Genomic DNA, 26258 nt, shown 5'->3' with positions numbered 1-26258 from the left:
AGACCCGGATCCTCTGGTGATGAATCACAGCGCATAGGGTTCATAATGTCACTTTTGCGCAAAGATCCTCAGGGATGGGCCTTCTCTCTCCAACCTAGTGATCCGTGCTTTAGATCAGTGGATAGTTTTTTTTCTGCTTTGGGTTTGTTGTACGATGATCCTGATCGTGTCTCATCTGCTGAGTCTGAATTGAGACGTTTGAGGCAGGGATCAGGTAATGTGGAAAAATATTGTTCTCACTTCCGTCGGTGGTCTGCCCAGGTGGGGTGGAACGATTCAGCTTTGAAAAGCTTGTTTCTTGCAGGGCTAGGTGAAAGGGTTAAGGATTTACTGATTGCTTATCCCACACCTGGAAACTTGCAGGAGGCAATGCAATTAGCTATACGGGTGGACAGGAGACTGCGTGCAAGGGTTAATGAGAGCAAATCCTCTGCTATGTCAGCTCCGAGTCTTGAGAGGGTCTGTGCTGACAATGGAGAGCCGATGGAGATTGGGGCGATGGCACCCCGCTCTCAGGAAAAAGATCGCAGGCTTTCTGAAGGCTTGTGCTTCTATTGCGGAAATTCTGGTCATTTTATTAAGAACTGTGTGCTTCGTATGAAGAAAGAAAAAAAAATGGTCAGTTATGCCCATATTGCCTGTTTAAATTCTAAGGGAGTATTCCTATCTGCCACTACTGCTGCTCAGGATGAATTAATTGAATTTCGGGTATTTGTGGATTGTGGTTCTACTCTGAATGTGATTGATGGGGGATTCTTGGAAAAACTTAGATTAGAACCTAAAATTTTGTCATCCCCTATTGCTGTGGTTTCTGTTGATGGCTCTCCCTTGAAGAGTGTTACTCATAAGGTCTGTGAATTTCCCCTCACTATTAATGGTATTCACCAAGAAAATTTGGATTTGGTGGTATTGGATAATTTGCCTTCTCCAGTAATATTGGGGTTACCCTGGTTAAAATTGCACAATCCTGTACTGGATTGGTCTACCAATGAAATTAAGTCCTGGAGCCCTAAGTGTTATGACAAGTGTTGTAACGGGCGCATTGCTGCTGTGGATAAAGGGGAATTGCCTGTACCTATTCAGGATTTTTGGAGAGTTTTTTCTGAGGAGGAGTCACAAATTTTGCCTCCCCATAGAGACTATGATTGTACCATTGAATTTGTCCCTGGAGCGACTCTTCCTAAAAGTCGTTTATTTAATCTTACTATTCCTGAGAGAAAGGCTTTGGAGGAATACATACAGACAAGCTTGGCCGCCGGTCACATTAGGCCTTCCAAGTCTCCTGTGGCTGTTGGATTTTTTTTTGTAAAAAAAAAGATGGCGGTTTACGTCCTTGTCTGGACTTTCGTGAGATTAATAAAATTACTGTACGCAATCCTTACCCACTGCCATTGATTCCTGATTTATTTAACCAGTTAGTGGGGGCCAACTGGTTCTCTAAAATTGATCTCCGGGGGGCATACAATTTGTTGCGCATGAAGGAGGGTGATGAATGGAAGACTGCTTTTAACACTCCTGTGGGTCATTTTGAGAATCTGGTTATGCCTTTTGATCTTACCAATGCTCCTGCATTTTTTCAGAATCTTATTAATGACATCCTTAGACCTTTAATCGGCAAAAATGTGGTTGTGTATTTGGATGACATTTTGATTTATTCGCCGGATCTGGAGTCTCATTGGCGGAGCGTGCGTGAGGTATTACAGTTATTAATGGACAATTCGCTTTTTGCTAAGCTGGAGAAATGTGAGTTCGCTGTACAGAGAATTAGTTTTTTGGGCTACATTATCTCCAGTGAAGGTTTTGAGATGGACCCGGTTAAAGTTCAAGCTGTACAGGAATGGCCTAGGCCTATTGGTTTGAAATCGATACAGAGGTTTTTGGGTTTCGCCAATTATTACAGAAAATTCATAAAAAATTTTTCTATTATTGTCAAACCGCTGACCGATCTCACCAGGAAAGGTGCTGATGCGGTTCAGTGGACTTCTGAGGCCATTGAAGCTTTTGTGTTTCTAAAGGAGAGGTTCACCTCTGCTCCCATCCTTATGCAGCCTGATGTGACTAAGCCGTTTTTGGTTGAGGTTGATGCTTCCTCTGTGGGGGTTGGCGCAGTATTGTCTCAGGATAACGGGGATGGATTACATCCCTGTGCCTTTTTTTCAAAAAAATTTTCTGAGACTGAACTTAATTACGATATTGGTAATCGGGAACTGCTGGCGATTAAACTCGCATTTGAACACTGGCGTCATCTCTTGGAAGGTGCTGAATTTCCCATTCAGGTTTTCACTGATCATAAAAATCTGATCTATCTTGATGCTGCCAAGCGCTTGAATGCCCATCAGGCTAGGTGGGCACTTTTTTTCTCACGGTTTAATTTTTCCGTTACTTACATCCCGGGTACCAAGAATGTTAAAGCGGATGCTTTGTCTCGCAGCTTTTCTCCCATGGTCGGTGCTGAGGAGGAAGAGGAGACCATTTTACAAGAAGGTGTTGTGATAGCTGCTTTAGACTCCGTTTTGGAGGATGAGATTCTTAAAGCTCAGGAGAATGCCCCATCTAACACTCCCCATGGGAGGTTGTTTGTGCCTAGGACCTTTAGGAGAGATTTGTTTGTTGAGTGTCATGAGTCTCGGTTGGCAGGTCATCCAGGAATTTCTGAGACCAAGAGACTTGTGGGTCGCAGTTTTTGGTGGCCTGGATGGCAGAAGGAAATCATTAAGTGGGTGCGCCAATGTACTGTGTGTGCTAGATCCAAGTCTTCACATACTCCTGCTGCGGGGTTGCTTTGCCCTCTGGAGGTTCCTAGTGCACCTTGGACACATCTGGCTATGGACTTTATTACTGACCTTCCCCCCTCTGAAGGTTTCACGGTCATCTGGGTGGTCGTGGACCGTTTTAGCAAGATGTGTCACTTGGTTCCCTTCATCAAACTGCCTTGCGCTAAGACACTCGCTAAGGCCTTTGTCAAGGAAATTGTCAGACTTCATGGCGTTCCTACTGACATTGTTTCTGATAGGGGACCTCAGTTCGTGGCTCGTTTTTGGCGTGCCTTTTGTGACAGGTTGGGAGTTCATTTGTCGTTTTCATCTGGATATCATCCTGAGTCTAATGGCCAGACAGAAAGGAAGAACCAGGATGTTGAGCAGTTCTTGCGTTGTTTTGTGGCAGACAATCAAGAGGGGTGGTCCGAGTTTCTGTCACTTGCTGAATTTGCTCTTAACAACCATACATCCTCTTCTGCTGGGTGTTCGCCTTTTTTTTATTGTTCTGGGAGATATCCGTCTTTTGGGTCATTCTCCAAATTGGTATCTGCCGTGCCTGAGGAGGAGAGTTTTTCCGGTGATTTGGAGAGAGTTTGGACGGATGTGCGTGGTAATCTTCAGGAGGCTAACAAAAAATCTAAGAGGTACTTTGATAGGAAACGGCAAGAGGTTTTGTTTGCTGTTGGTGACATGGTTTGGTTGTCCTCTAAGAATCTGCGATTGAGGATTCCTTCTAAAAAATTAGGTCCCAAGTTCGTAGGGCCCTTTAAGGTGCTTCAGATAGTTAACCAATCTGCTGTTAGGTTGGAGGTTCCTACGTCCTGGAAGATTAACCCGGTGTTTTATGTTTCTCTGTTGAAAAAAGCTGATGTGTCTGATTGTGACGCCTCTGCCACTGTTCCTCCGGTGGTGGAGGACGGGGAATATGAAATTTCCCGCATCCTAAATTCTAGACGGTATAGAGGGAGTTTGCAGTATCTCGTCGCTTGGAAGGGTTTCGGACCTGAGGATAACTCATAGGTGAGGGCGGATGATGTTTCTGCTTCCAGACTTGTCAGAGCGTTTCACAGGAGGTTTCCTGGTAAGCCTGGGTCTAGGGGATCCGGAGGATCCTCTTAGAAGAGGGGGTACTGTTAGAACTCTCCTGTTAGGTATTTTTTAGTTTGCTGGTCACATGACCATTTTTGCCTATTTAATCCGGCTCCGCCCTCCTGGTCTTGCTGGACTTCATTGTATTTACTACTCTTGAGCTAGCTTGGTGCTCTGTTGCCGTTCTCTGTTAGTTTTGCTAGGTCTTCTGACCTCTATGCTTTTTGTTGTGTGTTTGTCTTTGACTGCTACTATTTCTGCTAGGAGGTGTCCAACTAATCCCAGTCCCTAGTTCTTGTAGGGATCCCTCCCCCACATCTATAGGTCTGCGTTCAGACTAGCCGAGGACTTTAGCGGGTCTGATCGCAGGATCAGGTTCCCCGTTACATCGTAGGGATCTAGTTTAGTTCTATTGTAGGGACAGTTCTCCTGTCTTTCCTTAGTCCCTGTAGCAGATCATAACAGTTCCAGTCCTGCTCATAGCTGACGGCGTATAACAGCGTCGCTCCAGTCCTGCTCATAGCTGACGGCGTATAACAGTGCCGTTCCAGTCCTGCTCATAGCTGACGGCGTATAACAGCGTCGCTCCAGTCCTGCTCATAGCTGACGGCGTATAACAGTGTCGCTCCAGTCCTGCTCATAGCTGACGGCGTATAACAGCGTCGCTCCAGTCCTGCTCATAGCTGACGGCGTAGAACAGTGTCGCTCCAGTCCTGCTCATAGCTGACGGCGTATAACATCTGAAGTCTTCTAGAAAGTTGTAGAGCTTTTAGGCCTCATTTAGAAATCTTACCCAATATTAAAAATGTAACACACACGGATGGCATCAGAGTGCGGTACATGATTTTGGCAGCCCATAGACCCATATGGATGTTCTATATTTAGGACTCAGATAAAAAAAAAAATTCTAAGTCTCCTTAATTTTTTTCAGGCGCAGTCTACAAAAAGACATGGATGTGAACTGCGCCAAAGAGTACCGAACACAACACTTGTATGAACAATGGGCGTCAGCTCACAGGACAAGCCTCCTGGTTTACATGGGATCATGGTGTAGCAAAATTTGGGGATCTGTAGCGATCCACCTCTGAAGGTCCAAACCCAACCAGGTCATCCAAACTAGAGAGGCACCAAGGAGGACCTGTCTCCAGAACTTATTGGTGCCAATCTCCATATAGGTGCGGCTGACCCAACACACCCAGCTTGCTCCCCCATACGATCAGTAGTTAACACTACAATGGAGACATCACTCTCCAGTGATGACCCCCATTGTCCATCATCTAAAGCCTCCTACTGCAATTCACTTCCTGGACGATTAAAGTATAATGGCGCAAGTTATGACCTGGAAATGAGCAGACGAGCAGCGCCCAGAGAGTGGATTTAGAGGTCCCGCCGCTTCCGGTGACAATTACTGAGTGGCGGATGAGTCATTGGGTAACGGAAGGTTTTAATCCTACCTTCACCGGCCATCCCGCTACAGTAAACTGGGCCGCACACCAGCGCTGAGACTCTGATTCTAAGTAACAGCAGGTACTAATTGTAACCCACAAGAATATGGTCTTGTGCAGGGTTAATCATCAACCGGCAGACTAGTTAATTTGTAATTGGCAGCTGGTTAACCCGCTGGTGCTTGTTCAGAAATGAATGAGCCAAAGTCAAGATAATAATGAGCGATGGTAAAATGTCCTATTATACAACGAGATTTAATATTTAACTAAATGAAGATACTTATGTGTAATTAACGCGCGAGAGTCATCGCACCCCACAGAAGACTTATGAGTACAAAAACAACAGCAAAAAGGAAGAAAAACAGAAAATAATAGACTCCATCTGATCTGCTGTCCTGCGGGAAGAGGAGCAGAAGCAGAGAGCCGCAGTAACCATGTGCGGAGCGGCCGCAGAAGAACAAGCTCCGTGTGTAGCAGCCGCAGTAACCATGTGCGGAGCGGCCGCAGAAGAACAAGCTCCGTGTGTAGCAGCCGCAGTAACCATGTGCGGAGCGGCCGCAGAAGAACACGCTCTGGGTGTAGCAGCCGCAGTAACCATGTGCGGAGCGGCCGCAGAAGAACACGCTCCGGGTGTAGCAGCCGCAGTAACCATGTGCGGAGCGGCCACAGAAGAACACGCTCCGGGTGTAGCAGCCGCAGTAACCATGTGCGGAGCGGCCGCAGAAGAACACGCTCCGGGTGTAGCAGCCGCAGTAACCATGTGCGGAGCGGCCACAGAAGAACACGCTCCGTGTGTAGCAGCCGCAGAATACCACGCTCCGGGTGTAGCAGCCGCAGTAACCATGTGCGGAGCGGCCGCAGAAGAACACGCTCCGTGTGTAGCAGCCGCAGAATACCACGCTCCGGGTGTAGCAGCCGCAGAATCCATGTGCGGAGCGGCCGCAGAAGAAATCGCTCCATGTGTAGCAGCCGCAGAATACCACGCTCCGGGTGTAGCAGCCGCAGTAACCATGTGCGGAGCGGCCGCAGAAGAACACGCTCCGTGTGTAGCAGCCGCAGAATACCACGCTCCGGGTGTAGCAGCCGCAGAATCCATGTGCGGAGCGGCCGCAGAAGAACACGCTCCATGTGTAGCAGCCGCAGAATACCACGCTCCGGGTGTAGCAGCCGTAGAAACCATGTGCGGAGCGGCCGCAGAAGAACACGCTCCGGGTGTAGCAGCCGCAGAAACCATGTGCGGAGCGGCCGCAGAAGAACACGCTCCGGGTGTAGCAGCCGTAGAAACCATGTGCGGAGCGGCCGCAGAAGAACACGCTCCGGGTGTAGCAGCCGCAGAAACCATGTGCGGAGCGGCCGCAGAAGAACACGCTCCGTGTGTAGCAGCCGCAGAATACCACGCTCCGTGTGTAGCAGCCGCAGAAACCATGTGCGGAGCAGCCGCAGAAGAACACGCTCCGTGTGTAGCAGCCGCAGAAGAACACGCTCCGGGTGTAGCAGCCGCAGAATCCATGTGCGGAGCGGTCGCAGAATACCACGCTCCGTGTGTAGCAGCCGCAGAATCTATGTGCGGAGCGGCCGCAGAATACCACGCTCCGTGTGTAGCAGCCGCAGAAGAACACGCTCCGGGTGTAGCAGCGCAGAATCCATGTGCGGAGCGGCCGCAGAATACCACGCTCCGTGTGTAGCAGCCGCAGAATACCACGCTCCGGGTGTAGCAGCCGCAGAAGAACACGCTCCGTGTGTAGCAGCCGCAGAATACCACGCTCCGGGTGTAGCAGCCGCAGAATCCATGTGCGGAGCGGCCGCAGAAGAACACGCTCCGGGTGTAGCAGCCGCAGAAGAACACGCTCCGTGTGTAGCAGCCGCAGAATACCACGCTCCGGGTGTAGCAGCCGCAGAATACCACGCTCCGGGTGTAGCAGCCGCAGAATACCACGCTCCGGGTGTAGCAGCCGCAGAAGAACACGCTCCGGGTGTAGCAGCCGCAGAAGAACACGCTCCGGGTGTAGCAGCCGCAGAAGAACACGCTCCGTGTGTAGCAGCCGCAGAATACCACGCTCCGGGTGTAGCAGCCGCAGAATACCACACTCCGGGTGTAGCAGCCGCAGAAGAACACGCTCCGGGTGTAGCAGCCGCAGAAGAACACGCTCCGGGTGTAGCAGCCGCAGAAGAACACGCTCCGGGTGTAGCAGCCGCAGAAGAACACGCTCCGGGTGTAGCAACCGCAGAATACCACGCTCCGTGTGTAGCAGCCGCAGAATAGCACGCTCCGGGTGTAGCAGCCGCAGAATACCACGCTCCGGGTGTAGCAGCCGCAGAAGAACATGCTCCGGGTGTAGCAGCCGCAGAAGAACACGCTCCGGGTGTAGCAGCCGCAGAAGAACACGCTCCGGGTGTAGCAGCCGCAGAAGAACACGCTCCGTGTGTAGCAGCCGCAGAAGAACATGCTCCGGGTGTAGCAGCCGCAGAATAACACGCTCCGGGTGTAGCAGCCGCAGAATAACACGCTCCGGGTGTAGCAGCCGCAGAAGAACACGCTCCGGGTGTAGCAGCCGCAGAAGAACACGCTCCGGGTGTAGCAGCCGCAGAAGAACACGCTCCGGGTGTAGCAGCCGCAGAAGAACACGCTCCGTGTGTAGCAGCCGCAGAAGAACACGCTCCGGGTGTAGCAGTCGCAGAATACCACGCTCCGGGTGTAGCAGCCGCAGAAGACCACGCTCCGGGTGTAGCAGCCGCAGTAACCATGTGCGGAGCAGCCGCAGAAGAACACGCTCCGGGTGTAGCAGCCGCAGAATAACACGCTCCGGGTGTAGCAGCCGCAGAAGAACACGCTCCGTTTGTAGCAGCCGCAGAATACCACGCTCCGGGTGTAGCAGCCGCAGAATACCACGCTCCGGGTGTAGCAGCCGCAGAATACCACGCTCCGGGTGTAGCAGCCGCAGAAGAACACGCTCCGTGTGTAGCAGCCGCAGAAGAACACGCTCCGGGTGTAGCAGTCGCAGAATACCACGCTCCGGGTGTAGCAGCCGCAGAATACCACGCTCCGGGTGTAGCAGACGCAGTAACCATGTGCGGAGCAGCCGCAGAATAACACGCTCCGTGTGTAGCAGTCGCAGAATAACACGCTCTGGGTGTAGCAGCCGCAGTAACCATGTGCGGAGCCGCCGCAGAATAACACGCTCCGTGTGTGTAGTGCCGGCGTCCCTGCCCTCTGCTAGGCAGGGACGCTGCTCCTCTCACCGCTCTGCTCCGTGCCCGGCATCCTCCCCCCGCTCTGCTGTCAGCGCGCGCTCCGTCCCGGCGTCCTCCTCCTGCTCTGCTCTCAGCGCGCGCTCCTTCCCGGCCCCTGTGCTTAGGGCGCGCGCGCGCGCGCTCCCCTCCTCTTAAAGGGGCCGCGCGCGCCGCCCTAAAGAGTCCCCGGCCAATGGCCGGAGGACTTCATCATATATAAGGCACCTCCTCCAAAATGGAGGTGCCCGAGCAATGTTGTTTGCACCTGTGTCTCACCTGTGCTTCAGCCCTCAGGTCCCGTTGCCAGTTACCTGCCAGTTACCTGCCAGTTTCCTGCCAGTTTCCTGCTAGTTACCTGCCTGATTCCTGCCTGAATATTTGTTACCTGCCTGCCTGCCTGAGGTCCGACGGTCTGCCTTACAACTCCGGTCAGTCTGTCTAAGGACCAACTTGTCCGCTCACCTGGGAGCGCACATCAGCTACCTGCCTGCTTGCCTGAGGTCCGACGGTCTGCCTTACAACTCCGGTCAGTCTGTCTATGGACCAGCTTGCCCGCTCACCTGGGAGCGCTTCTCCGCTACCTGCCTGCTTGCCAGCCCGGAGGCTCCGTTGTCACGTGCTGTGACCACCAGCTATCTCAGAGACTCTTGCCCGCTCACCTGGGAGCGCATCTCCGTTACCTGCCTGCTTGCCAGCCCGGAGGTCCCGCCGTCACGTGCCGTGACCACCTGCTATTCCAGAGACTCTCGCTTGCTCACCTGGGAGCACACATCTACCATCTGCCTGCTAGCCTACCCGGAGGCTCTGCCATCACAGGTCGTACCTACCCCTTACCCAGAGACTGCCCTGATCACTTGCCGTAACTCCCTGTCCGTTCACCCAGAGACTGCCACCCGCTCCCTTACAAGGGCCGCCCCCTTGTATAGTAGCTCTGAGGTTCCGCCTCCTGGACCCGTTACAGTTTGCTCGGGCCATGGAACCCGGTGGCACCCAAGCTCCCTCGCTCTCGGACCTCTGTCTTGAACTGTCCCGTCAGAGGTCCCAACAGGAGGCCATCCTGGGTCACCTGCGGAATGTTAATACTCGCCTGAACACTCTGTCTGATCCACCAACAACCTCCGCCAGTGCCATATCTTGCAATCCGGCAGCTCCGCTGCCCACTAATACTATGGTATCCTACCCCGGACCCCGGCTCTCTGCACCTCCTCGCTTCGGAGGCGACCCCGTCCAGGCTCGGGGCTTCATAAATCAGTGCACCCTGCACTTTGAACTTTTGTCCCATCAGTTTAATTCCGACCGGGCCAAAATTGCCTTTATCATGTCCCATCTCACCGGGGAGGCCCTGGCCTGGCTAAATCCTCTATGGGAGAGAGGAGACCCCCTGGTGTCCAACTTGCCTGCTTTTCTCTCGGCTTTCCGGAAAGTCTTCGACGAACCCGGACGGAAGACCTCATCCGCATCCTCTCTGCTACGCCTCCGTCAGGAGGGTCTCACCGTGGGCCAATATGCCATACGGTTCCGCACCCTTGCCTCGGAGCTGGCCTGGGATAACGACGCTCTGGTATCCGTCTTCTGGGAGGGTCTGTCCGGTCGTATTAAAGATGAACTTGCTGGTCGGGACATTCCTACCTCTCTCGATGATCTAATAACCCTTGCCACCCGGATTGACCTACGGTTCCAAGAGCGTGCCAAAGAGGTCACCCGTGAGAGAAGGATTCCACGTTTAGCTCCTACTTTCCAGAAACCCGTCATTCCCTCCGTCTCTCCCCAGGTACACTCTCCTGAGCCTATGCAGGTCGACCAGACCAAGATGGTCAAAACCCGTCAGGACTCACGCCGTGCCGAGGGGAGCTGCTTCTACTGTGGCAGTAAGGAGCACCGGATCCGTGCCTGCCCGGAGAGGTCGGGAAACGCCTGTGTCTAGGTTCGCTCAGAGAGGTCCACCTAGACAAGAATAAATCCTCTCCATCCCTGCTGTTGTCTGTTTCGATCATCTACGGGGAGAACCGTTATTTCGAACTAGCCCAACTTGACTCTGGAGCAGCCGGGAACCTTATTTCACAGTCCCTGGTTGAGAAATACCGCATCCCCACCAAACCTCTGGCTGTACCCTTGTCTGTCGCTGCCGTGGATGGGGGCCTCTTACCTCGCCCCATTCAACTCATCACCGAATCCATTACCCTGCAGGTGGGAATGCTGCATTCTGAAAGTATCTCCTTTCATGTTCTGCCTGGACTCTCTCACGCCCTCTTGCTAGGTCTACCCTGGCTCCAGAGACATGCACCCGTGCTAGACTGGCAAACCGGAGAGGTCCTTCGCTGGGGACAAGACTGTCATAAAACCTGCCTGGTTCCCGTCCATCCCGTCCGTCCTTCTCCTACCCCAGCTAATCTACCTGGACTTCCGATTCCTTATTGGTCTTATGCAGATGTCTTTAATAAAAAGGAGGCAGAGACATTACCACCACATAGACCATACGACTGTCCCATCGATCTGCTACCCGGTACTACTCCTCCCCGTGGGCGTATCTATCCTTTATCCGCTGCTGAGACCCGGTCAATGTCCGAATATATTGAGGAGAATCTGGCCAGAGGATTCATCCGGAAATCTACCTCCCCGGCGGGAGCAGGCTTCTTTTTCGTCAAAAAGAAGGACGGCTCTCTCCGTCCCTGTATAGACTATAGAGGCCTAAACCTGATCACGGTGAAGAATAAGTACCCCCTTCCGCTCATTCCAGAATTATTTGATCGTCTGAGGGGGGCTAGGATCTTCACCAAACTGGACCTTCGTGGGGCGTACAACCTGGTTCGTATTCGTCAGGGGGATGAATGGAAGACGGCATTCAACACCCGGGACGGCCACTATGAATACCTGGTAATGCCCTTTGGTCTCTGTAACGCTCCTGCCGTCTTTCAAGAGTTGGTCAATGACATCTTCCGGGACCTTCTCTACTCCTGCGTAGTGGTGTACCTGGACGACATCTTGGTCTTCTCTCCGGATCTCCAGACTCACCGGAGGGACGTTCGTCAGGTCCTGCTCAGGCTAAGGCAGAACCATCTCTACGCTAAATTTGAGAAGTGCCTCTTTGAGCAGACCTCGCTTCCGTTTCTGGGCTACATTATCTCTCAGACCGGCCTACAAATGGATCCTGAGAAACTGTCTGCCATCGAGAAATGGCCCCGACCGGAGGGGTTGAAGGCCATTCAGCGATTCCTGGGCTTCGCCAACTACTACCGCCTCTTCATACCACACTTCTCTTCCCGGACGGCCCCAATTTCTGCGCTCACCCGTAAAGGTACTAATCCCAAAGAGTGGCCACCCGAAGCAGAGGAGGCCTTTCTTTCCCTTAAACAGGCCTTCTCTTCCGCCCCGGTGCTGCATCGCCCAGATGGCAACAAGCAGTTCTTCCTGGAAGTTGACGCCTCCTCCTCTGGAGCCGGAGCAGTACTCACTCAAAAATCATCTTCCGGGAGGATGGTAACTTGTGGCTTCTTCTCAAAACTCTTCTCCTCCTCAGAGCGCAATTATTCCATAGGAGACCGAGAGTTATTGGCCATCAAACTGGCATTGGAGGAGTGGCGTTACCTGCTCGAGGGGGCTCTTCACCCGGTAATAATTTACACTGACCACAAGAACTTGGCTTACCTCCAGCATGCCCAGAGACTTAACCCGCGCCAAGCCCGGTGGTCCTTGTTTTTTGCTCGTTTTGATTTTGTCCTTCATTTTCGCCCGGCTGACAAAAACGTCAAGGCGGACGCCTTGTCTCGATCCTTTCTGGTGTCTGATCTCGAGGAGGATCCGAAACACATCATCGATCCCGCCAGAGTAATGCAGGTGGCTCCCGTGAGTCTAAATCGTCTTCCTCCTGGTAAGACGTTCGTACCAGTACCTGATCGGGAGAAGATCCTACACTGGGGTCATTCGTCTAAACTAGCTGGCCACGCCGGTCAGAAAAAGACCCTCCAGCTTATTACCCGGCACTACTGGTGGCCTAACCTGCACAAGGATGTAATTGACTTTGTTTCTGCCTGTGTGTCCTGCGCCCGCAACAAAGTTCCGAGACACCTGCCGGCCGGCCGCCTCCTACCTCTGCCAGTACCTGCTGCCCCCTGGCAGCATATAGCGATGGACTTCATAACTGATCTGCCCGTCTCTGCCGGTTGTACGGTCATTTGGGTGGTCGCTGACCGCTTTTCCAAGATGGCTCACTTCATTCCACTGCCAGGTCTTCCGTCTGCACCCGAGCTGGCTAAAGACTTTATCCGCCACATCTTCCGTCTTCATGGCCTGCCCCGTCACATCGTGTCGGATCGAGGAGTACAGTTCACTTCCCGTTTCTGGAGAGCCACTTGTAAATTGCTGGACGTCACCCTGGACTTCTCCTCCGCTTACCACCCACAGTCTAATGGTCAAGTGGAGCGGATCAATCAGAACCTGACCAGTTACCTTCGGCACTTCGTTAATGCCCACCATTCTGACTGGGTGGATCTCCTGCCATGGGCCGAATTCTCGTACAACAATCACGAGAGCGAGTCTTCCTCCAAATCCCCGTTTTTTGTAGTCTACGGTCAGCATCCTCGGATCCCGTTTCCCGTCTCCACCTCGGTGGACAATCCGGCTGCGGAATCTCTTGTTAACAAATTTTCCTCCATATGGGAGAGTACCCGGTCCGCACTCCTTCTGTCATCCGAGCGTATGAAAAGACACGCTGACAAAAAACGTCTGGACCCTCCTCAATTCCGCCCTGGGGATAAAGTCTGGCTCTCGTCCAAATATGTCCGGCTCAAGATCCCTTCCTATAAGTTAGGGCCTCGGTTCATCGGCCCACTGGAGGTCATCAGTCAGATCAACCCGGTGGCCTATAAATTGAAACTCCCGGCCAACTTACGGATCCCTAACTCCTTCCATGTGTCTCTCCTCAAACCTGTGGTGCTTAACTCTTTTTCCAAGTCTACAGGTACGCCTCCTGCTCCGGTTTCTGCTGAGGACGAGTTTGAGGTAGAGAACATTCTTGCCACCAAAAGGGTAAGAGGAAAGACCTTTTTTCTGGTAGATTGGAAGGGGTTTGGTCCTGAGGAGAGAACGTGGGAGCCCCGGGAGAACATCCATGCCCCTCTCATCCTAGCTAAATTTCTGTCTGGCCTAAAAAAGGGGGGGCCTAAAGGGGGGGGTACTGTAGTGCCGGCGTCCCTGCCCTCTGCTAGGCAGGGACGCTGCTCCTCTCACCGCTCTGCTCCGTGCCCGGCATCCTCCCCCCGCTCTGCTGTCAGCGCGCGCTCCGTCCCGGCGTCCTCCTCCTGCTCTGCTCTCAGCGCGCGCTCCTTCCCGGCCCCTGTGCTTAGGGCGCGCGCGCGCGCGCTCCCCTCCTCTTAAAGGGGCCGCGCGCGCCGCCCTAAAGAGTCCCCGGCCAATGGCCGGAGGACTTCATCATATATAAGGCACCTCCTCCAAAATGGAGGTGCCCGAGCAATGTTGTTTGCACCTGTGTCTCACCTGTGCTTCAGCCCTCAGGTCCCGTTGCCAGTTACCTGCCAGTTACCTGCCAGTTTCCTGCCAGTTTCCTGCTAGTTACCTGCCTGATTCCTGCCTGAATATTTGTTACCTGCCTGCCTGCCTGAGGTCCGACGGTCTGCCTTACAACTCCGGTCAGTCTGTCTAAGGACCAACTTGTCCGCTCACCTGGGAGCGCACATCAGCTACCTGCCTGCTTGCCTGAGGTCCGACGGTCTGCCTTACAACTCCGGTCAGTCTGTCTATGGACCAGCTTGCCCGCTCACCTGGGAGCGCTTCTCCGCTACCTGCCTGCTTGCCAGCCCGGAGGCTCCGTTGTCACGTGCTGTGACCACCAGCTATCTCAGAGACTCTTGCCCGCTCACCTGGGAGCGCATCTCCGTTACCTGCCTGCTTGCCAGCCCGGAGGTCCCGCCGTCACGTGCCGTGACCACCTGCTATTCCAGAGACTCTCGCTTGCTCACCTGGGAGCACACATCTACCATCTGCCTGCTAGCCTACCCGGAGGCTCTGCCATCACAGGTCGTACCTACCCCTTACCCAGAGACTGCCCTGATCACTTGCCGTAACTCCCTGTCCGTTCACCCAGAGACTGCCACCCGCTCCCTTACAAGGGCCGCCCCCTTGTATAGTAGCTCTGAGGTTCCGCCTCCTGGACCCGTTACAGTGTGTAGCAGCCGCAGAAGAACACGCTCCGTGTGTAGCAGCCGCAGAAGAATACGCTCCGGGTGTAGCAGCCGCAGAAGAACACACTCCGTGTGTAGCAGTCGCAGAATACCACGCTCCGGGTGTAGCAGCCGCAGAAGAACACGCTCCGGGTGTAGCAGCCGCAGAAGAACACGCTCCGTGTGTAGCAGCCGCAGTAACCATGTGCGGAGCAGCCGCAGAATAACACGCTCAGGGTGTAGCCCTGAGGCCTCAATGCAGGTTCCCATAAGCCTCCCCTAGTGCAACGCTTCCTCACACCACCACACACTCGAGTCCAGAAGAGCACGACATGCCGAAATCCAATGCACCGTCACTTCTATCAATGTAGATGCGCTCCAGACAACGTAAGGCATGATTCTCCATCTCTCTTTAGGAGCTCATCGCTCATCTACCTCCCGGGGTCACTCACTTGTCTTGGCTCCAGTACCGGGCCTTTGCTCTATTCACCTATGGCCGCCAACCTTTGTTGTGGTCCACACCAGGTTTCTCTACTTGCCCGACAAACTTCTATGACATCTCCCTTGACCTTAGTAGGCCTTCTCAAACATCTGCTGTGTGTCTGAGTATTCAGTAAGCTTGCTATTCAGTTACCATGTGTTATGGAGTTTGCCTCACTATTCTGGTCTCTCAGCTAGCAATCATCCCTTCCGTTAACTCCTGATTGTTTGTATACTACCCAGATTTAATTCCTGGATCAGACCTGCTAGTTTATGCTTCGTCTTCTGTAAGCATAAACTCCTCTCTGATATTGTTCACACTACAAATTCTGCTGTAACAGTGTGTATCTTCTCGAAAACCATGAGCTAATTGTGTCTGTTTATCACTGCTGCCTTCCTCCCTGCCAAGGACCACATTTCTGCTTACAGCCTGTAACTCTGTCTTTAACCATTTGTTTGCAGCAAGTGTTAGAATAACTACAGTCATGGCTGAAAGTGTTGGCACCCTTGAAGTTGTTCCAGAAAATGAAGTATTTCTCCCAGAAAAATTATTAAAATTACACATGTTTTGTTATTCACATGTTTCTTTCCTTGTAGGGCAAATTGGACATAATTTCACAGAAAACCCCAATCATGGGATGATGGAGGCTCCAGTGCTCAGACCTTCCACACCCAGTCATTAGCCTCAATTTAAATCCATTTAAAAAGTATAGACTAAACAGGGTGGGCGTTCAGCACGTGTCACAGAAGGATCAGGCTTTCTTATTTGTGATTCATGAAATCCTTTCATGACTTTTCTATAAGAGAAATATGTTGAACTGATCCCTCCGGGGGCCAATAAATGTGGAGCGCACTATGGGGTGGTCAGAAGGTCTATTTATCACTCTGGAGGGGTGGGATGTCCTCTATTATACAGCCCAGCACACAACCATAGCATAAAGTCAACATCCACTGTACAGCAAAGCGCTGCAGTGAACAGCTGCCACACAACAGGTCAGTATTAGGGTCCATCTAGTCGGGACGTTTTTATACTTTGCAGAGATAATTATGGACGGTTATGTCAATCCACCCCCCCCCCACCCAAAACCATAAGGAGGCAATGCCACAAAGTCATTAACACCCAGGAAAAATATTTGATAGTGTCGATTAAGTGATTAATGGATAGTGGTTACTGCAGCAAGCGCAGCATAAATCTTACTGCATTTGATCTCACTGGTTGGCTGTACAGCAGGTGGTAAGCAGCAAAGAGAGCGACCTTCTCATTGACATCTTATCTGCCCAGAAAACGGCAAAATATATCTGCACAATAATAGCGCAAAACGCGGCCTCAAACGGTTACATGTAAATGGACAGAAACCATAGGTTAGGCGCAACACAAAAATAATAAGCAATCCACCAAGCAAACATGTTACTGATCCTGGGTTACCTCCTGTATTATACTCCAGAGCTGCACTCACTATTCTGCTGGTGCAGTCACTGTGTACATACATTACATTACTGATCCTGAGTTACCTCCTGTATTATACTCCAGAGCTGCACTCACTATTCTGCTGGTGCAGTCACTGTGTACATACATTACATTACTGATCCTGAGTTACCTCCTGTATTATACTCCAGAGCTGCACTCACTATTCTGCTGGTGCAGTCACTGTGTACATACATTACATTACTGATCCTGAGTTACCTCCTGTATTATACTCCAGAGCTGCACTCACTATTCTGCTGGCGCAGTCACTGTGTACATACATTACATTACTGATCCTGAGTTACATCCTGTATTATACTCCAGAGCTGCACTCACTATTCTGCTGGTGCAGTCACTGTGTACATACATTACATTACTGATCCTGAGTTACATCCTGTATTATCCTCCAGAGCTGCACTCACTATTCTGCTGGTGCAGTCACTGTGTACATACATTACATTACTGTTCCTGAGTTACATCCTGTATTATACTCCAGAGCTGCACTCACTATTCTGCTGGTGCAGTCACTGTGTACATACATTACATTACTGATCCTGAGTTACATCCTGTATTATCCTCCAGAGCTGCACTCACTATTCTGCTGGTGCAGTCACTGTGTACATACATTACATTACTGTTCCTGAGTTACATCCTGTATTATCCTCCAGAGCTGCACTCACTATTCTGCTGGTGCAGTCACTGTGTACATACATTACATTACTGTTCCTGAGTTACATCCTGTATTATACTCCAGAGCTGCACTCACTATTCTGCTGGTGCAGTCACTGTGTACATACATTACATTACTGATCCTGAGTTACATCCTGTATTATCCTCCAGAGCTGCACTCACTATTCTGCTGGTGCAGTCACTGTGTACATACATTACATTACTGATCCTGAGTTACATCCTGTATTATCCTCCAGAGCTGCACTCACTATTCTGCTGGTGCAGTCACTGTGTACATACATTACATTACTGATCCTGAGTTATATCCTGTATTATACTCCAGAGCTGCACTCACTATTCTGCTGGTGCAGTCACTGTGTACATACATTACATTACTGATCCTGAGTTACCTCCTGTATTATACTCCAGAGCTGCACTCACTGTTCTGCTGGAGCAGTCACTGTGTACATACATTACATTACTGATCCTGGGTTACCTCCTGTATTATACTCCAGAGCTGCACTCACTATTCTGCTGGTGCAGTCACTGTGTACATACATTACATTACTGATCCTGAGTTACCTCCTGTATTATACCCCAGAGCTGCACTCACTATTCTGCTGGTACAGTCACTGTGTACATACATTACATTACTGATCCTGAGTTACCTTCTGTATTATACTCCAGAGCTGCGCTCACTATTCTGCTGGTGCAGTCACTGTGTACATACATTACATTACTGATCCTGAGTTACCGCCTGTATTATACCCGAGAGCTGCACTCACTATTCTGCTGGTACAGTCACTGTGTACATACATTACATTACTGATCCTGAGTTACCTCCTGTATTATACCCCAGAGCTGCACTCACTATTCTGCTGGTGCAGTCACTGTGTACATACATTACATTATTGATCCTGAGTTACCTCCTGTATTATACTCCAGAGCTGCGCTCACTATTCTGCTGGTGCAGTCACTGTGTACATACATTACATTACTGATCCTGAGTTACCTCCTGAATTATACTCCAGAGCTGCGCTCACTATTCTGCTGGTGCAGTCACTGTGTACATACATTACATTACTGATCCTGAGTTACCGCCTGTATTATACCCCAGAGCTGCACTCACTATTCTGCTGGTACAGTCACTGTGTACATACATTACATTACTGATCCTGAGTTACCTCCTGTATTATACCCCAGAGCTGCACTCACTATTCTGCTGGTGCAGTCACTGTGTACATACATTACATTATTGATCCTGAGTTACCTCCTGTATTATACTCCAGAGCTGCGCTCACTATTCTGCTGGTGCAGTCACTGTGTACATACATTACATTACTGATCCTGAGTTACCTCCTGAATTATACTCCAGAGCTGCACTCACTATTCTGCTGGTGCAGTCACTGTGTACATACATTACATTACTGATCCTGAGTTACCTCCTGTATTATACTCCAGAGCTGCACTCACTATTCTGCTGGTGCAGTCACTGTGTACATACATTACATTACTGATCCTGAGTTACCGCCTGTATTATACCCCAGAGCTGCACTCACTATTCTGCTGGTACAGTCACTGTGTACATACATTACATTACTGATCCTGAGTTACCTCCTGTATTATACCCCAGAGCTGCACTCACTATTCTGCTGGTGCAGTCACTGTGTACATACATTACATTATTGATCCTGAGTTACCTCCTGTATTATACTCCAGAGCTGCGCTCACTATTATGCTGGTGCAGTCACTGTGTACATACATTACATTACTGATCCTGAGTTACCTCCTGTATTATACTCCAGAGCTGCACTCACTATTCTGCTGGTGCAGTCACTGTGTACATACATTACATTACTGATCCTGAGTTACCTCCTGTATTATACTCCAGAGCTGCACTCACTATTCTGCTGGTGCAGTCACTGTGTACATACATTACATTACTGATCCTGAGTAACCTCTTGTATTATACTCCAGAGCTGCACTCACTATTCTGCTGGTGCTGTCACTGTGTACATACATTACATTACTGATCCTGAGTTACCTCCTGTATTATACTCCAGAGCTGCACTCACTATTCTGCTGGTGCAGTCACTGTGTACATACATTACATTACTAATCCTGAGTTACCTCCTGTATTATACTCCAGAGCTGCACTCACTATTCTGCTGGTGCAGTCACTGTGTACATACATTACATTACTGATCCTGAGTTACATCCTGTATTATACTCCAGAGCTGCACTCACTATTCTGCTGGTGCAGTCACTGTGTACATACATTACATTACTGATCCTGAGTTACATCCGGTATTATACTCCAGAGCTGCACTCACTATTCTGCTGGTGCAGTCACTGTGTACATACATTACTGATCCTGAGTTACATCCTGTATTATACTCCAGAGCTGCGCTCACTATTCTGCTGGTGCAGTCACTGTGTACATACATTACATTACTGATCCTGAGTTACCGCCTGTATTATACCCCAGAGCTGCACTCACTATTCTGCTGGTACAGTCACTGTGTACATACATTACATTACTGATCCTGAGTTACCTCCTGTATTATACCCCAGAGCTGCACTCACTATTCTGCTGGTGCAGTCACTGTGTACATACATTACATTATTGATCCTGAGTTACCTCCTGTATTATACTCCAGAGCTGCGCTCACTATTCTGCTGGTGCAGTCACTGTGTACATACATTACATTACTGATCCCGAGTTACCTCCTGAATTATACTCCAGAGCTGCACTCACTATTCTGCTGGTGCAGTCACTGTGTACATACATTACATTACTGATCCTGAGTTACCTCCTGTATTATACTCCAGAGCTGCACTCACTATTCTGCTGGTGCAGTCACTGTGTACATACATTACATTACTGATCCTGAGTTACCGCCTGTATTATACCCCAGAGCTGCACTCACTATTCTGCTGGTACAGTCACTGTGTACATACATTACATTACTGATCCTGAGTTACCTCCTGTATTATACCCCAGAGCTGCACTCACTATTCTGCTGGTGCAGTCACTGTGTACATACATTACATTATTGATCCTGAGTTACCTCCTGTATTATACTCCAGAGCTGCGCTCACTATTCTGCTGGTGCAGTCACTGTGTACATACATTACATTACTGATCCTGAGTTACCTCCTGTATTATACTCCAGAGCTGCACTCACTATTCTGCTGGTGCAGTCACTGTGTACATACATTACATTACTGATCCTGAGTTACCTCCTGTATTATACTCCAGAGCTGCACTCACTATTCTGCTGGTGCTGTCACTGTGTACATACATTACATTACTGATCCTGAGTTACCTCCTGTATTATACTCCAGAGCTGCACTCACTATTCTGCTGGTGCAGTCACTGTGTACATACATTACATTACTGATCCTGAGTTACCTCCTGTATTATACTCCAGAGCTGCACTCACTATTCTGCTGGTGCAGTCACTGTATACATACATTACATTACTGATCCTGAGTTACATCCTGTATTATACTCCAGAGCTGCACTCACTATTCTGCTGGTGCAGTCACTGTGTACATACATTACATTACTGATCCTGAGTTACATCCTGTATTATACTCCAGAGCTGCGCTCACTATTCTGCTGGTGCAGTCACTGTGTACATACATTACATTACTGATCCTGAGTTACATCCGGTATTATACTCCAGAGCTGCACTCACTATTCTGCTGGTGCAGTCACTGTGTACATACATTACATTACTGATCCTGAGTTACCTCCTGTATTATACTCCAGAGCTGCACTCACTATTCTGCTGGTGCAGTCACTGTGTACATACATTACATTACTGATCCTGAGTTACCTCCTGTATTATACTCCAGAGCTGCACTCACTATTCTGCTGGTGCTGTCACTGTGTACATACATTACATTACTGATCCTGAGTTACCTCCTGTATTATACTCCAGAGCTGCACTCACTATTCTGCTGGTGCAGTCACTGTGTACATACATTACATTACTGATCCTGAGTTACCTCCTGTATTATACTCCAGAGCTGCACTCACTATTCTGCTGGTGCAGTCACTGTGTACATACATTACATTACTGATCCTGAGTTACATCCTGTATTATACTCCAGAGCTGCACTCACTATTCTGCTGGTGCAGTCACTGTGTACATACATTACATTACTGATCCTGAGTTACATCCTGTATTATACTCCAGAGCTGCGCTCACTATTCTGCTGGTGCAGTCACTGTGTACATACATTACATTACTGATCCTGAGTTACATCCGGTATTATACTCCAGAGCTGCACTCACTATTCTGCTGGTGCAGTCACTGTGTACATACATTACATTACTGATCCTGAGTTACCTCCTGTATTATACTCCAGAGCTGCACTCACTATTCTGCTGGTGCAGTCACTGTGTACATACATTACAGAATAGTTTATACAGATATACAATGCATTTCCCCAAACTGTCAGATCTGTTAATGAGAAGTGGTGCAGATGATACTTTTTGTATGATCCTTGTAGTTGATATATTGTTTTTACACATGGATGTTCTATTACTATATAGTTTGTGTATATTATATAGCTGTGTACAGGGACACATGTATCATATTATTACAAGTTATACAGTTATATCATCATCACATATAGCAGCTACATTATATACTTATGCAGCAATATGGTTGTAGTATTAGTCAGCTGCCGTGTTAGTATATAGTAATGGTTTTATTACATAGTTGTGTATTTATGCTGTATTGTTATTACATAGTTGTGGTGTTGATATTTTGTTATTTAGTAGTGTGATAGCTGCAGGTATATTGTACAGTTACGCTGGTTACAGCTATTCTATCATTAATAGTTGCCACATATTTCTATAATATTAATGTTATATTAGCTGTAATATTGTTATGTAGTTTGTTTAGTTGTAGAGCTGTGACACATCTATGGAAATAGCAGGTAGCTGTTGTTTTATTACGTTGTATACAGTTGCAGTGTTACATAGTAGGTATATAGTCATGGTATTATTATATATGTATTGTGCGTTTATATTTTTATGCCATTACAGAATAGTTGTACTGTTGTAAGGTTTCATTACTTAGAGAATTAGAGACGGTTGCACACATTTGTCCATGTAGTGTGTGGTCTTCAGGACTTTGGGGGATTTTCCTTCTAGACACGGAGATGGAGGGGAGAGATGCAGACGTTTTATCATTATCTCTTTTGCATTTGCACAATCGTTATTTGTAAAGTTCAGACGCTCCAGTAACAGAAATGCTTCTGCAGCCAAGTGGATGAGCATCAGAGCTGCGCTCATTGTTGGGAGATAGCATTGAGCGCCGCTGGGATTTCTTCCTTGCTGGGGGAAACTTGAAAATGTCTAACACATTGATGCGTCCCAGCTCTGTGTGAGAGTCGCCAGACCTGATGCACAGGACAATGGAAGACAAGGTCAGTGCGGAGAACACAATCTGAAGGACACAAATGTATAGTGGAAGCCACAGAATATCACAAAACTCCAATGTGATCTAAGTATCTGAGTGACGTAATGGGGAAAGGTGAACTAGGAAAGATCCATCTTCTTTCTACAGTAGTTGGTGACGAAGCTTTAGATTCCTCCATACAAAATTGAATATAAAAAAAATTCCTGGACAATGTCTTGTTCATCATCATCATTCCTCTACAAAATTCACTTACAGAACTGCTAATGCATTGTAATAATTTATGTCAGAACTTTTTAAAGTATATATATGATAGATAGAGAATCATCTGCAACAGCATGTAAAAATACAGTGGGTACGGAAAGTATTCAGACCCCTTTACATTGTTCACTCTTTGTTTCATTGCAGCCATTTGGTAAATTCTAAAAAGTTCATTTTTTCTCATTAAAGTCCACTCTGCACCCCATCTTGACTGAAAAAAAACAGAAATGTAGAATTTTTTGCACATTTATTAAAAAAGAAAAACTGAAATATCACATGGTCATAAGTATTCAGCCCCTTTGCTCAGACTCTCATATTTAAGTCACATGCTGTCCATTTCCTTGTGATTCTCCTTGAGATGGTTCTACTCCTTCATTGGAGTCCAGCTGTGTTTCATTAAACTGATAGGACTTGATTTGGAAAGGCACACACCTGTCTATATAAGAGAGTAGCCCGACGGAAGCCTCTCCTCAGTGCAAGACATATGAAAGCCCGCATAGAGTTCACTCAAAAACACATGAAAGACTCCCAGACTATGAGAAATAAGATTCTCTAGTCTGATGAGACAAAGATAGAACTTTTAGGTGATAATTCTAAGTGGTATGTGTGGAGAAAACCAGGCACTGCTCACCACCTGCCCAATACAATCCCAACAGTGAAACATGGTGGTGGCAGCATCATGCTATGGGGGTGTTTTTCAGCTGCAGGGACAGGACGACTGGTTGCAATTGAAGGAAACATGAATGCGGCCAAGTACAGAGATATCCTGGATGAAAACCTCTTCCAAAGTGCTCTGGACCTCAGACTTGGCCGAAGGTTCACCTTCCAACAAGACAATGACCCTAAGCACACAGCTAAAATAACAAAGGAGTGGCTTCAGAACAACTCTGTGACCATTCTTGACTGGCCCAGATAGAGCCCTGACCTAAACCCAATTAAGCATCTCTGGAGAGACCTGAAAATGGCTGTCCACCAACATTCACCATCCAACCATAAACTATGCACTTTGGGGCTCTAGACCCTTTGTGAAAGTTAAATGACACAAATACTGTGGGAAACAATTGTGATAAAATCCTAGAGGTGTTGGCAATAAGCTTCCAAAATCCATGTTTGGTACGAGATTTGGTGAGTAGGGTCCACCGATTGTTGGAAAGAAACTTTAGATTATTAATGAACCTTACCATTTTTTGGTGACGAGTCTAAAAATTAAGACTACAAGAATCTCCTTGTTTAAAAAGGGTTGTCGAGGCTTGGATAAAACATTTGTGACTGCAGAATTGTGACAGCATGCGGTGCGCACACTGTCATGATTCCCCGTTCTCCGTAGTGGTCACGTGATCACACGTTTGTTAGTTGCATACTTGTGGTCACGTGCTCTACCGCCTGGAAGTGCCGCTCTACCCGTCTTCTCTTCTGCTATTGTTGCTCTGCCGCACAAGCTAGAAACATGGCACCCACCGGTCTAAGCCTCCATTGGATCCATGTGAAGCAGGCGTGGTAAGCTCCTTTCATCTTATTACTATCCCAAGGTTTTGTTTTGTACGACTTTGGTATCACCAAGTGCTGTATAGTGAGGTTTGAGAATCACCATGTACTATTTGGCAAGAGCCAGTTCTCACAACACCTGTGCAATTAGGGTTGGTATCAAGGTTGTTCTGATTTGGATACCCAGGTAAGCCCGTGTTCTGTTGAGTACGGCCCAAATATCACCATGTTGTATTTGACGGTCGGGGTGTCACAATGTACTGCTTGGTTAGGCCAAGGTATCCTTATGTTCTGTTTGGTGAAATCCAAGAATCATTAGGTTCTGATGAGTATAACCAAAAAAGCACATTTTTTTAATGTTTCTGGAGTATTAGGTTTTATTGTTGACGGCTGGGTATCCCAATGTTGTATTGATGATGGCTGGCTATCCCAATGTTGTATTGATGATGGCTGGCTATCCCCATGTTGTATTGGTGAGGCCTGGTCATCTCCATGTTGTATTGATGATGGCTGGCTATCCCCATGTTGTATTGGTGAGGCCTGGTCATCTCCATGTTGTGTTCATGATAGCTGGCTATCCCCATGTTGTATTGGTGAGGCCTGGTCATCTCCATGTTGTGTTCCAATGTTGTGTTCGTGAGGGCTGGGTTTCCCTATGTTTGGGTGGGGAGGCCTGGGTATCTCCAGGTTGTGTTGCTGAGGGCTGGTCATGCTCATGTAGTGTTGGTGAGGGTTGGATATCCCTATGTTCTGTTGGTGAGGCCTGAGTATATCCATATTGTCTCGGTGAGGCCTGCATGTATCCATATTGTCTCGGTGAGGCCTAGGTGGATCCATATTGTCTCGTTGAGGCCTGAGTATATCCATATTATGTTGGCGAGCCCTAGGTATCTCCATTTTGTGTTTGTGAGGGCTAGGCATCCCCATGTTCTGCTGGCGAGGCCTGGGCATCTCCATATTGTGTTGGTGACGGCTGGGTATGTCCAAGTTGTGTTGATGAGGCCTGGGCATCCCACGTTGTGTTGGTGACGGCTGGGTATCCCCATGTTATGTTGGTGACGGCTGTGTATCCCCATGCTTTATTGGTGAGGGCTGGGAATCTCTATGCTCTGTTGGTGAGGGCTGGGAATTTCCGTGTTGTGTTCGTGAGGGCTGGATTTCACTATCTTTTCTTGTTGAGGGATGGGTATCTCCATATTGTGTTCGTGAGGACTGGGTATTCCATGCTGTGTTGATAAGGCCTGGGCATCCCACGTTGTGTTGGTGACGGCTGGGTATCCCTATGTTATGTTGGTGAGGTCTGGGAATCTCCATGCTTTGTTGGTGAGGTCTGGGAATCTCCATGTTGTGTTCATGAGGGTTGGGTTTTACTATGTTCTGTTGTTGAGGGATGGGTATCTCCATATTGTGTTCATGAGGACTGGGTATCCCATGTTGTGTTGGTGAGCCCTGGTCATCTCCATGTTGTGTTCATGAGGGCTGGGTATCCCATGTTGTGTTGGTGAGCCCTGGGTATCTCCATGTTGTGTTCGTGAGGTCTGGGTATCCTCACGTTGTGATGGTGACGGCTGGGTATCCCTATGTTATGTTGGTGAGGGCTGGGAATCTCCATGCTTTGTTGGTGAGGTCTGGGAATCTCCATGTTGTGTTCGTGAGGGCTGGGTTTTACTATGTTCTGTTGTTGAGGGATGGGTATCTCCATATTGTATTCATGAGGACTGGGTATCCCATGTTGTGTTGGTGAGCCCTGGTCATCTCCA

General features: G+C 49.0%; 1 protein-coding gene across 7 annotated transcripts in view; it reads right to left on the bottom strand.

Moving 5' to 3' along the window:
• Positions 1-26258, bottom strand: part of LOC141174230 (transcription factor Sox-6-like) — a 454128-nt gene that overhangs the window by 221593 nt on the left and 206277 nt on the right. Inside the window, exon 1 of one of the 7 annotated variants that reach the window (XM_073659059.1) lies at positions 5303-5393. The exons of the other annotated variants lie outside the window; for them this stretch is intronic. The gene's annotated coding sequence lies outside the window, so the exon portion shown is untranslated. Of the gene's footprint in view, positions 1-5302; positions 5394-26258 lie in introns of those variants that run through there. 7 annotated transcript variants of the gene reach the window in all.

This window comes from Phyllobates terribilis, unplaced genomic scaffold (genome assembly GCF_046119375.1).
Source record: "Phyllobates terribilis strain yellow unplaced genomic scaffold, ASM4611937v1 Scaffold_13__5_contigs__length_258822181, whole genome shotgun sequence".
In the NCBI taxonomy this organism is placed as follows: domain Eukaryota; kingdom Metazoa; phylum Chordata; class Amphibia; order Anura; family Dendrobatidae; genus Phyllobates; species Phyllobates terribilis.
This window is presented reverse-complemented; position numbering and strand designations above follow the sequence as displayed.